Source organism: Arachis ipaensis, chromosome B7 (assembly GCF_059453495.1).
Source record: "Arachis ipaensis isolate K30076 ecotype BB chromosome B7, ASM5945349v1, whole genome shotgun sequence".
NCBI lineage: Eukaryota > Viridiplantae > Streptophyta > Magnoliopsida > Fabales > Fabaceae > Arachis > Arachis ipaensis.
In genome coordinates, this window is record NC_142442.1 from 22,289,905 (window position 1) to 22,303,051 (window position 13,147).

The 13,147-nt window shown below is 37.3% G+C and overlaps 1 non-coding gene across 1 annotated transcript; it reads left to right on the plus strand.

Moving 5' to 3' along the window:
* Positions 1 to 201: 201 nt before the first annotated feature.
* On the plus strand, positions 202 to 309 carry LOC148550568 (small nucleolar RNA R71). The gene has a single exon (XR_015893165.1). It is a non-coding gene; the product is annotated as a small nucleolar RNA R71 (small nucleolar RNA).
* Positions 310 to 13,147: the final 12,838 nt, after the last annotated feature.

Consider the following 13,147-nt stretch of genomic DNA (forward strand, 5'->3'; position numbering starts at 1 on the left):
CTTCTTCATAGGCGTCCCATTACTCACAGGATTCCTTTCAGAAGTGTACATGAACTGGTTATTAGCAACCATGTCAATGAGTTCTTGAGCTTCTGCAGGCGTTTTCTTTAGGTGAATGGATTCACCTGCAGAAGTGTCCAGTGACATCTTTGATAGCTCAGATAAACCATCATAGAATATATCCAGGATGGTCCATTCTGAAAGCATGTCAGAAGGACACTTTTTGGTCAACTGTTTGTATCTTTCCCAAGCTTCATAGAGGGATTCACCTTCTTTCTGTCTGAAGGTTTGAACATCAGCTCTAAGCTTGCTCAGCTTTTGAGGAGGAAAGTACTTGGCTAAGAAAGCCGTGACCAGCTTATCCCAAGAGTTCAGGCTATCTTTGGGTTGAGAATCCAACCATAATCTAGCTCTGTCTCTTACAGCAAAAGGGAAAAGCATGAGCCTGTAGACTTCAGGATCTACTCCATTAGTCTTGACAGTATCACATATCTGCAAGAATTCAGTTAAGAACTGAAAAGGATCTTCAGATGGAAGTCCATGAAACTTGCAGTTCTGCTGCATCAGAGAAACTAGTTGAGGTTTCAGCTCAAAGTTGTTTGCTCCAATGGCAGGAATGGAGATGCTTCTTCCATGTAAATTGGAATTAGGTGCAGTAAAGTCACCAAGCATCTTCCTTACATTATTATTATTTTCGGTTGCCATCTCCTTTTCCTGTTCGAAAATTTCTGAAAGGTTATCTCTGGATTGTTGTATTTTAGCTTCTCTTAATTTTCTCTTCAGAGTCCTTTCAGGTTCTGGATCTGCTTCCACAAGAATGTTCTTATCCTTGCTCCTGCTCATATGACAAAGAAGAAGGCACAGAAAAATAATAATAATAATGGAGATCCTTTATACCACAGTATAGGGATCCCTGTGTGAGTGGAAGAAGAGGGGGAGACAAAGAATGTAATATAATGGAAGAAACACAACTGTGAGGATGGAAGAGAGGTGAGATGAGATGTTAGGATATGAATGAATAAATAGAATGAGATGGGGGAGGGATAATTTTCGAAAATTATTTTGAAAAAGAGTTAGTGATTTTCGAAAAATGGTTTTTGAAAATTGTTAGTATTTTTTTCGAAAATTTTTGAAATCAAAAATAAAAATAAAAATGATTAGTTAATTAAAAAGAAATTTTTGAAAAAGGGGGAGATATTTTCGAAAATTAGAAAGAGAGAATTAGTTAGGTGGTTTTGAAAAAGTTAAGAAACAAACAAAAAGTTAGTTAGTTAGTTGAAACAAATTTTGAAAACCAATTTTGAAAAGATAAGAAGTTAGGAAGTTAGAAAAGATATTTTGAAAAGATATTTTTGAAAAAGATAAGATAAGAAGATATTTTTGAAAAGATATGATAGGAATTAGTTTTTGAAAAAGATTTGATTTTTAAAATCACAATTAATGACTTGATTCATAAGAAATCACAAGATATGATTCTAGAACTTAAAGTTTGAATCTTTCTTAACAAGCAAGTAACAAACTTGAAATTTTTGAATCAAAACATTAATTAGTGATGTTATTTTCGAAAATTTGATGTAAAAATAAGAAAAATATTTTTGAAAAATATTTTTGGAATTTTCGAAAATAACTAAGTCTTTTGAAAAAGATTTGATTTTTGAAAAAGATTTTGAAAAAGATAAGATTTTCAAATTGAAAATTTGATTTGACTCATGAGAAACAATTTGATTTTAAAATTTTTTTGAAAAAGTCAATCCAAATTTTCGAATTTGATGAGAGAAAAAGGGAAAGATATATATATTTTTTTTATTTTTGAATTTTTATGATGCAAGAGAAAAACACTAAAAAGATGCAATGCATGAAATTTTTAGATCAAAACAATGAATGCATGCATGAATGATATGAATGTCAAGATGAACACCAAGAACACTATGAATGTCAAGATGAACACCAAGAACATATTTTTGAAAAAAAAAATTTTTTTTAATGCAAAGAAAACATGCAAGACACCAAACTTAGAATTCTTTAATGCTTAGACACTAAGAATTCAAGAATGCATATGAAAAACATGAAAAGACACAAAACAAAAAATCATCAAGATCAAACAAGAAGAATTACCAAGAACAACTTGAAGATCATGAAGAACACTATGAATGTATGAAATTTTCGAAAAATGCAAGATGCACATGCAATTGACACCAAACTTATAACATGACTCAAGACTCAAACAAGAAACATGAAAATATTTTTTTTTTTTATTTTTTTGATTTTCTAAATTTTTTTGGATTTTCTTTTTAAATATTTTTTTTTCGAAAATTATTGTGAAAAATAAAAATAAGGATTCCAAAATTTTTAATATGAATTCCAGGAATCTTGCCATGTTAGTCTTAAAGCTCCAATCAAAGGGTCTGGCATGGCTTAACAGCCAGCCAAGCTTTAGCATATAATTACATGGGCTGGAGTGATTAGTTGAATATCAATCCCAAAGTAGTTTGGGTATGGCTTTACAGCCAGATATGATTCAACATATTTCATGAAACACTAGAATTCATTCTTAAAAATTCTGAAGAAAAATATAATTTTTTTGAAAACATTTTTATTTTAAAATTTTTCGAAAACAAGGGAGAAATTTTTGAAATATTTTTGAAAAATTTTTGAAAAGAAAACGAAAAGAAAGTTACCTAATCTGAGCAACAAGATGAACCGTCAGTTGTCCATACTCGAACAATCCCCGGCAACGGCGCCAAAAACTTGGTGCATGAAATTGTGATCTCCAGGCTCGAACAAATCCTGGTAATGGCTCCAGAGCTTGGTGCTCTGATCTTAATTCATAATTGTCACAACTTCGATACAACTAACCAGCAAGTGCACTGGGTCGTCCAAGTAATACCTTACGTGAGTAAGGGTCGAATCCCACGGAGATTGTTGGTATGAAGCAAGCTATGGTCACTTTGTAAATCTCAGTCAGGCAGATATAAAGTGATAATGGTGTTTTCGAATATTAATTAATAAAATAGGGATAGAGATACTTATGTAATTCATTGGTAGGAATTTCAGATAAGCGAATGGAGATGCTTTCGTTCCTCTGAACCTCTGCTTTCCTGCTATCTTCATCCAATCAGTCATACTCCTTTCCATGGCTGGCTTTATGCAAGGGCATCACCGTTGTCAGTGGCTACATCCCCTCCTCTCAGTGAATAATATGCTCACGCACCCTGTCACGGCACGGCTATTCATCTGTCGGTTCCCGATCATGCTGGAATAGGATTCACCCTCCTTTTGCGTCTGTCACTAACGCCCAACATTCGCGAGTTTGAAGCTCGTCACAGTCATTCAATCATTGAATCCTACTCGGAATACCACAGACAAGGTTTAGACTTTCCGGATTCTCTTGAATGCCGCCATCATTCTAGCTTACGCTACGAAGATTCCGGTTAAGAGATCTAAGAGATATTCATTCTAGCTTATTTCATGTAGAACAGAAGTGTTTGTCAGGCACGCATTCATAAGGGAGAAAGATGATGAGCGTCACACATAATCATCACCTTCATCACGTTCTTTGGTGCGAATGGATATCTTAGAAGAGAAATAAGAAGAATTGAATAGAAAACAGTAGTACTTGCATTAATCTTTGAGGAACAGCAGAGCTCCACACCTTAATCTATGGAGTGTAGAAACTCTACCGTTGAAAATACATAAGTGAAAGGTCCAGGCATGGCCGAGATGGCCAGCCCCCTAAAACGTGATCAAAGGATCATAAGGGAATCCAAAGATGCCTAATACAATAGTAAGAGGTCCTATTTATAATAAACTAGCTACTAGGGTTTACATGAGTAAGTATTTGATGTATAAATCCACTTCCGGGGCCCACTTGGTGTGTGTTTGGGCTGAGCTTAAGTGTTGCACGTGCAGAGGCCATTTGTGGAGTTGAACGCCAGTATTTGTGCCAGTTTGGGCGTTCAACTCTGGTTTTGGATCCTTTTCTGGCGCTGGACGCCAGATTTGGGCAGAAAACTGGCGTTGAATGCCAGTTTACGTCATCTATTCTTGGCCAAAGTATGGACTATTATATATTGCTGGAAAGCCCTGGATGTCTACTTTCCAACGCAATTGGAAGCGCGCCATTTCGAGTTCTGTAGCTCCAGAAAATCCACTTTGAGTGCAGGGAGGTCAGAATCCAACATCATCAGCAGTCCTTCTTCAACCTCTGAATCTGATTTTTGCTCAAGTCCATCAATTTCAGCCAGAAAATACCTGAAATCACAGAAAAACACACAAACTCATAGTAAAGTCCAAAAATGTGAATTTAACATAAAATCTATTAAAAACATCCCTAAAAGTAACTAGATTCTACTAAAAATATACTAAAAATAATGCCAAAAAGCGTATAAATTATCCGCTCATCAAGCTCATCGAAACGAGAATTTTGACACTAATTTCGAAGAAAACGGTCCAAAATTAGACCGAACGGGTCAAACCAATTGAACCGGACCCGAATCGGGCTGTCGCTCCAACCGGACCAACACATTAAAAGAGCTCGAAAGCCCCTTTCTTCTTCATTTCACCTGCAGTAGCGTGAAATGCTTCCAGGGAAGAGAGAAAGCTCCCGAAACCCTTATGTTAACTTCCAACTCCCGTAACTTCTCCGTCCGAGCTCCAATTGCCGCACCGTTTGCTGTTACGTGTTCACCGCATTGAGCTCTACGTTTCTACCGGAACAATTTCATAGGTAACTCGTTATTTCACACTCAACCTTCATTTCCCCCAATTTTTGAATTTTGAGAAGGGAGGTTGAATTTCTTTGATTTCTGATGTTTTAGGATCCAATTAGCTTGAGAAAAATGTTCAGTCTTGCTTATGTGAAGCTTGGGTAAGGTGAGGATATGATAATTCTATTTTATTTTCATTGAATTTGAGCTTTGAGTATTAAATTGAACATATATGTGTTATGAATGTGTATTAGGCTATGAATAAATAATTGGAGCTTGAAATTGTGAAAACTGGAACTTGGAGGAAGCAGATTAGTTGAGGTTTTGAGGGCTGTGTTCTTTTAGAAAAATTGTCTTGGAATAATATTTGGGAATCAGCTAAGGTATGGTTTAGGTTTCTTGAATTTAATATATAATATTCTGTGAAAACTTAGGCTAGATGACCATAGGATAAGTTGAATTGCATGTGTATATTTAATACTTAGTATCCTGTTGTTAAATATGGTTGGTTTGGTGCTTGTTGATTAACTGGTGATTTGGTAAATTATTGATTTGAGGTATAACTATTCTGGAGGTTGGTGTGATAATGAGGTATTTTGTGTTAAAAGCCTAGGATTTGTGAACTATGATTCTTAGTAGAATTTTGGTTGTTGGATTTGAATATTGTATGAGTTTAATTGTTGATCTGAGGTAGAATTATTGTGGTGATTGTTATGATGATGAGGAAGGGTATGTTGAATTGAAAAGAATGCAGGTTTGGACCCGAAAAGGGTGGCAAAGTCCGAGTTTTAGAGGAGATGCTGCTAAAATTTTATAAAAATTAGAGATTTTGTTTATATGATTATTTAAAAAGATTTAGATTCAAAGGTTATAAGGTTATAAGGTTTGATTTTGAGTTATTAAGAAAATGAGCATGTTTTAAGTTCGATTCATTTAGAAAAGAAGGAATTATGTTTTGAATTGGAACTATTGATGGACGGAATGGGAGGTGTGATAATGAAGGATAAGGATTGAATATGATTGATGTATGATGATGAATGAGATGCGATTGAGAATGATGTGGATGTTGATGAATTATAATTGAATTATTTATATGGATTATGAATTTGAATAATCTGAGATACGAGATTCCCTGGATAAAGTGCTGTGGCTTGCCACCACGTGTACCAGGTTAGAAAACTCGACACTCTGTTGACCCTACAACGTAAGTGTGACCGGGAACTATATAAATTCCCGGGAATGTTACCCCCATTGAGCAATATTGATTATTTGAGATAAAGCTATGTATAGACTCTTGGGGATGCACGTCGAGGGACAGTCTAAGTACAATTCAGACTTGTCGGGTTGGCTGGATAACCGACAGATGAGCCTCATCAGCCATAGGACAGGCATGCATCATATGCATAATACTTGAATTACTTGCTTGTGCTTTAATTGGGTGTGCCTATATGTACTTGCCATGTTAAATGTATATTTGTTACCTGTAGTAATTGTAACCTTCTTGTGCTTGCCTTTATCTGTTTATTTGTCTGTGAAAATGCATGGTGGAGTTGGAGGTATGGAGAAATGGCAGTGTGGGACTTAGATTTTAAGGTTAAGTTAAGTTAGGTTTAAATATTCTTAGAAAACCGCCTCTTATGGCTTCTGTTTAATACTTTAAGCTCTATAATTTGAGTGTCGGCGTTCTAGGATTGCCTCTGGCATTTCCAGGACCTTATATATTATGTGTGTGGCACCTTTACCATACTGAGAACCTCTGGTTCTCATTCCATACTATGTTGTTATTTTTCAGATGCAGGTCCAGAGGCATCTCGTTAGGCGTCTGGACTCTTGAAGCGGAGTGGTTACTGGGTTATTTTGTTATGCTATGATGTATATATATATATATGTACTTAGCTTTCTCTCCTAACTTATTCTTTTTGATCCTCTTAGAGGTTTATGGAGAGGCAGGATTGTGTATATGTACTTTTGGATTTTGGATATGTATGTATATATGTGTAAATATTCTCCGACCAGACTTGACTTCGCAGGCTGAGTTAGGAGCTTGTTATTTTGTATCCTTGGCACTCTATTCCTACTTCTGTTATCTTATGTTTGGTAATTATGATTTTTTTTTCTTAGCACGCAAGTTAACTCGTTCCTTGAGCGTTGCGCTTTTATTTCGCGATTTTTATTTCCCCTATTCTTCAAGGCTCCTAGCATATTATAATTCTTCTGCTATTATATGTACTCATTTTATTTTAGAGGTCGTAATACCACACCACCTTCGTTTTACAACGTAAGCGTAAAGCTTAGTGTGGTAGGGTGTTACATTATGGTATCAGAGTAGTTCGTTCCTATAAAGCCTGAAAGACGGACTGATTGTGCTTCTGTACATTCTCTGTATATGTGTCTTTGTGCTATTAGGATATCTAACTATATATATGGCATAAACATTTGTGAGCATGCATTTGGAACTTAAAGCATTAGACCTGCGATATTGAGACTGATCAACTTAATATCACTTGTTTGGTGTGTATAGGGACCAGATGTCGACTCGCGAACGTGGTCGCGAGCGAGGCAGAGGTAGGACAGGCACCTTTACTCCTGCCCTCATAGGGACTGATCCAGTAGACTTTATGGCTGCCCCTGGAAATATGGCTGCAGCTATGCAGGCGACAGCCGAGGTATTGGGTAATCAGATAAACCAGGGTAATCATGGGAACAATAATGATGAGGACGGTCCTATGACGCTTGCTACATTTCTGAAAGTTCACCCTCCGACCTTCAGGGGAACCTCAAATCCCACTGATGAAGATAATTGGATTCAGGTTATGGAAAGGGTGTTACAGGCACAACAGGTTCCTGAAGAGCAATGGGTTGAGTTTGGAACTTATCAGTTGCAAGGTGAAGCTCAGTATTGGTGACAGGGAACATGACGTATCCTGCAGTTAGATGGCGCTGTGATAACCAGGAGGTTGGTCATCTAAGAATCATGTTTTGCTTGATTGTTCTGAGAAATCAGTACAGTTTATGCCGGAAGGGTCAGAAGCACCGGTTGTGGTGAATAGTTACTATTTGAATTCTATGATAGTAAACTATTCTGGAACTGAATGTCAGGGTATTATGTTATTAACTGCGGGAGTATCAGGTGATGATCAGAGTTTAGAGCAGATTCCAGTTGTATGTGAATTTCCAAATGTATTTCCGGATGATATTAATGAATTTCCACGTAACCGGGAAGTTGAATTCGCAATTGAGTTGGTGCCTGGAGCCGGTCCGATTTCGATTACTCCTTACAGGATGTCACCTTTAGAAATGACTGAACTGAAAGCTCAGCTGGAAGATCTGTTGGGTAAGCATTTTATCCGACCAAGTGTTTCTCCGTGGGGAGCGCCAGTGTTACTGGTAAAGAAAAAGGACAGGAGTATGAGTTTGTGTGTCGATTATCGGCAATTGAATAAGATCACCGTGAAGAACAAATATCCGTTGCTTAGAATCGATGATCTAATGGATCAGTTATAGGGTGCCGGTGTGTTTTCTAAGATTGACCCGCGATCCGGGTATCATTAGATAAGGGTTAAAGACGAGGATATTCTGAAAACTGCTTTCAGGACGCGTTATGGTCATTATGAGTATACAGTGATGTCTTTTAGGTTAACTAATGCCCCAGCAGTATTTATGGATTATATGAACATGATTTTCCGACCGTATCTGGACAAATTTGTTATTGTCTTCATTGATGACATTCTTGTTTACTCTAAGACTGAAGAAGAGCATGCTGATCACTTGCAAACTGTGTTGCAAATTTTGAGAGACAGTAAGTTATATGCTAAGTTATCTAAATGTGAGTTTTGGAAGAGTGAGGTGAAATTTCTCGGCGACGTGGTGAGTAAGTAGGGAATAGCTGTGGATCCTGCTAAGGTAGAAGCAGTGATGAATTGGGAGCGACCAACTTCAGTGACAGAGATCAGGAGTTTTCTAGGTTTGGCGGGGTATTATCGCAGATTCATTAAGGAATTTTCACAGCTCGCCTTACCTTTAACTAAATTGACTAGGAAGGATACGCCTTTTCTCTGGACTCCGGAATGTGAAGAGTTTCCAAGCATTGAAGCACAGGTTGACTACTGCACCTGTATTGGTATTACCTGAACCAAGTGAACTGTTTGAAGTGTATTGTGATGCATCTCTGAAAGGGTTGGGGTGCATTCTGATGCAGCACCAGAATGTTGTAGCATACGCCTCACGGCAATTAAGACCGCATGAAATGAACTATCCGACACATGATTTGGAACTTGCTGCTGTTGTGTTTGCTTTAAAGATTTGGAGGCACTACCTCTATAGCGTTAAGTTTCATATTTTCTCAGACCATAAGAGTTTGAAGTATCTTTTTGAGCAGAGAGAGTTGAATATGCGTCAGAGGAGATGGATAGAGCTTCTGAAAGATTATCATTTCGAATTGAATTATCATCCAGGAAAAGCGAACGTTGTGGCAGACGCCTTGAGTCATAAATCTTTATATGCAGCTTGGATGATGCTACGGGAAGAAGAATTACTAAGGGCATTTCAAGGTTTGAATTTGGGAATTAGAGAAGAATCTGGAATTTTTTGTTTGAGTCAGTTGCAGATTTCAAGTGAATTTAAATCAGAACTTCTGAAGGCTCATTGAGACAGTGAAGCATTACATAAGGTATTACCAGTAGTTGAACAGGGAAAACAGTGGAGAGTGTCGAAAGGACAGGATGGTTTGTGGAGGTTCAAGAACTAGATTATTGTACCAGATATCGGAGACCTGGGACAGAGTATTCTGAAGGAAGATCATAAGAGTAGATTCTCAATTCACCTGGGGAGTACTAAAATGTATCAAGATCTGAAAGCGATGTTCTGGTGGCCAGGTATGAAGAATGATATGGCATTACATGTATCTAAATGTTTAACGTGTCAAAAAGTTAAGATTGAGCATCAGAGACCATCAGGGACCCTTCAGTCTTTGGAGATTCCACAATGAAAATGGGAGAGTATTGCAATGGATTTTGTGATAGGTTTGCCTAGAACCCGATCTAGTTGTGACGCTATTTGGGTAGTTGTGGATCGACTGACAAAATCAGCTCACTTTTTTCCTATTCGAATAAGTTGTACAATGGAAGAATTAGCTCGAATGTAAATTAAAGAGATTGTCAGGTTGCATGGCATGCCTTCTACCATTATATCTGACAGGGATCCACGCTTTACATCAAGATTTTGGGGAGCTTTTCAGTGTGCATTTGGAACTCAGTTAAGCTTGAGTACTGCGTATCACCCTCAGACAGATGGTCAGTCAGAAAGAACTATTCAAACCTTGGAGGATATGCTAAGGGCTTATGTTTTGGACCAGCCGGCAAGCTGGGATCGGTATATGCCATTAGTAGAGTTTGCTTATAATAATAGCTATCATGCGAGCATCGGAATGGATCCATATGAGGCTCTGTATGGCAGAAAATGTCAATCTTTGTTGTGTTGGTATGAAACTAGAGAAAGGAGTTTATTAGGACCTGAGATGATAGCTGAAACTACTGAACAGATAAAGAAGATTCGTAGTCGAATGCTTATAGCCCAGAGCCGCCAAAAAAGTTATGCTGATCAGAGGCAAACGCCTTTGGAATTTTAGGAAGGGGAGCATGTTTTTCTGAAAGTTACACCAACCACTGGAGTGGGAAGAGCTATTAAGACTAAGAAACTAAATCCCCGTTATATTGGACCGTTTGAGATCCTGAAGAGAATTGGGGCAGTGGCTTATAGAATTGTCTTACCGCCGTATCTTTCGAATTTGCACGATGTGTTTCATGTATCGCAGCTTCAGAAGTATACTCCTGACGCAAGTCATGTTCTAGAACCGGAACCAATTCAAGTAAGAGAAGATCTAACACTCCCAGTAATTTCGGTGAGAATTGATGACATCAGTATTAAACGATTACGCGGGAAGGAAGTATCATTGGTAAAAGTAGCTTGGAGTCGAGCTTGTATCGAGGAACATACCTGGGAGCTCAAATTAGATATGTGAAAGGACTATCCACATCTCTTTTCAGGTAACTAGATTTGAATTTTGAGGGCAATATTCTTTATTAGGTGGGTAGGATGTAAACACCGGTTAAATTAGTAGATAATTAGTCGATAAATTAGTTTTTAATAAGGAAGATTAGAAACACAAATATTATATTCAATTAGGATAGAACTCATCGAAACGAGAATTTTGACACTAATTTCGAAGAAAATGGTCCAAAATTAGACCGAATGGGCTGAACCGGTTGAACCGGACCCGAACCGGGCTGTCGGTCCAATGGACTAACACATTAAAAGAGCCCAAAAGCCCCTTTCTTCTTCATTTCACCTGCAGTAGCGTGAAATGCTTCCAGGGAAGAGAGAAAGCTCCCAAAACCCTTACGTTAACTTCCAACTCCCGTAACTTCTCCGTTTGAGCTCCAATCGCTGCACCGTTTGCGGCCACACGTTCACCGCGTCGAGCTCTACGTTTCTACTGGAACAATTTTATAGATAACTCCTTATTTCACACTCAGCCTTCATTTCCCCCAATTTTTTAATTTTGAGAAGGGAGGTTGAATTTCTTTGATTTCTGATATTTTAGGATCCAATTAGCTTGAGGAAAACATTCACTCTTGCTTATGTGAAGCCTGGGTAAGGTGAGGATATGATAATTCTATTTTATTTTCATTAAATTTGAGCTTTGAGTATTAAATTGAATATATATGTGTTATGAATGTGTATTAGGTTGTGAATAAATAATTGGAGCTTGAAATTGTGAATACTGGAACTTGGAGGAAGCGGATTAGTTGAGGTTTTGAGGGCCGTGTTCTTTTAGAAAAATTGTCTTGGAATAATACTTGGGAATCGGCTAAGGTATGGTTTAGGTTTCTTGCATTTAATATATAATATTCTGTGAAAACTTAGGCTAGATGACTATAGGATAAGTTGGATTGCATGTGTATATTTAATACTTAGTATCCTGTTGATGAACATGGTTGGTTCGGTGCTTGTTGATTAACTGGTGATTTGGTGAATTATTGATTTGAGGTATAACTATTGTGGAGGTTGTTGTGATAATGAGGTATTTTGTGTTAAAAGCCTAGGATTTGTGAACTATGATTCTTAGTTGAATTTTGGTTTTTGGATTTGAATATTGTATGAGTTTAACTGTTGATCTGAGGTAGATTCATTATGATGATTGTTATGATGATGAGGAAGGGTGTGTTGAATTGAAAAGAATGCAGGTTTGGACTCGAAAAGGGTGGCAAAGTCTGAGTTTAGAGGAGATGCTGTCAAAATTTTATAAAAATTAGAGATTTTGTTTATATGATTATTTAAAAAGATTTAGATTCAAAAGTTATAATGTTTGATTTTGAGTTATTAAGAAAATGAGCATGTTTTAAGTTTGATTCATTTAGAAAAGAAGGAATTATGTTTTGAATTGGAACTATTGATGGACGGAATCGGAGGTGTGATAATGAAGGATAAGGATTGAATATGATTGATTTATGATGATGAATGAGATGCGATTGAGAATGATGTGGATGTTGATGAATTATAATTGAATTATTTATATGGCTTATGAATTTGAATAATCTGAGATACGAGATTCCCTGGATAAAGTGTTGTGGCTTGCCACCATGTGTACCAGGTTGGAAAACTCGACACTCTGTTGACCCTACGACATAAGTGTGACCGGGCACTATATAAATTCCTAGGAATGTTACCCCCGTTGAGCAATATTGATTATTTGAGATAAAGCTATGCATAGACTCTTGGGGATGCACGTCGGGGGACAGTCTAAGTACAATTCAGACTTGTCGGGTTGGCTGGATAACCGACAGATGAGCCTCATCAACCATAGGACAGGCATGCATCATATGCATAATACTTGAATTACTTGCTTGTGCTTTAATTGGGTGTGCCTATATGTACTTGCCATGTTAAATGTGTATTTCTTACCTGCAGTAATTGTAACCTTCTTGTGCTTGCCTTTATCTGTTTATTTGTCTGTGGAAATGCATGGTGGAGTTGGAGGTATGGAGGAATGGTAATGTGGGACTTAGATTTTAAGGTTAAGTTAAGTTAGGTTTAAATATTCTTAGAAAACCGCCTCTTATGGCTTCTGTTTAATACTTTAAGCTCTATAATTTGAGTGTCGGCGTTCTAGGATTGCCTCTGGCATTCCCAGGAACTTATATATTATGTGTGTGGCACATTTACCATACCGAGAACCTCTGGTTCTCATTTCATACTATGTTGTTATTTTTCAGATGCAGGTCGAGAGGCATCTCGTTAGACGTCTGAACTCTTGAAGCGGAATGGTTACTGGGTTATTTTGTTATGCTATGATGTATATATATATATGTACGTAGCTTTCTCTCCATATAACTTATTCTTTTTTATCCTCTTAGAGGTTTATGGAGAGGCAGGATTGTGTA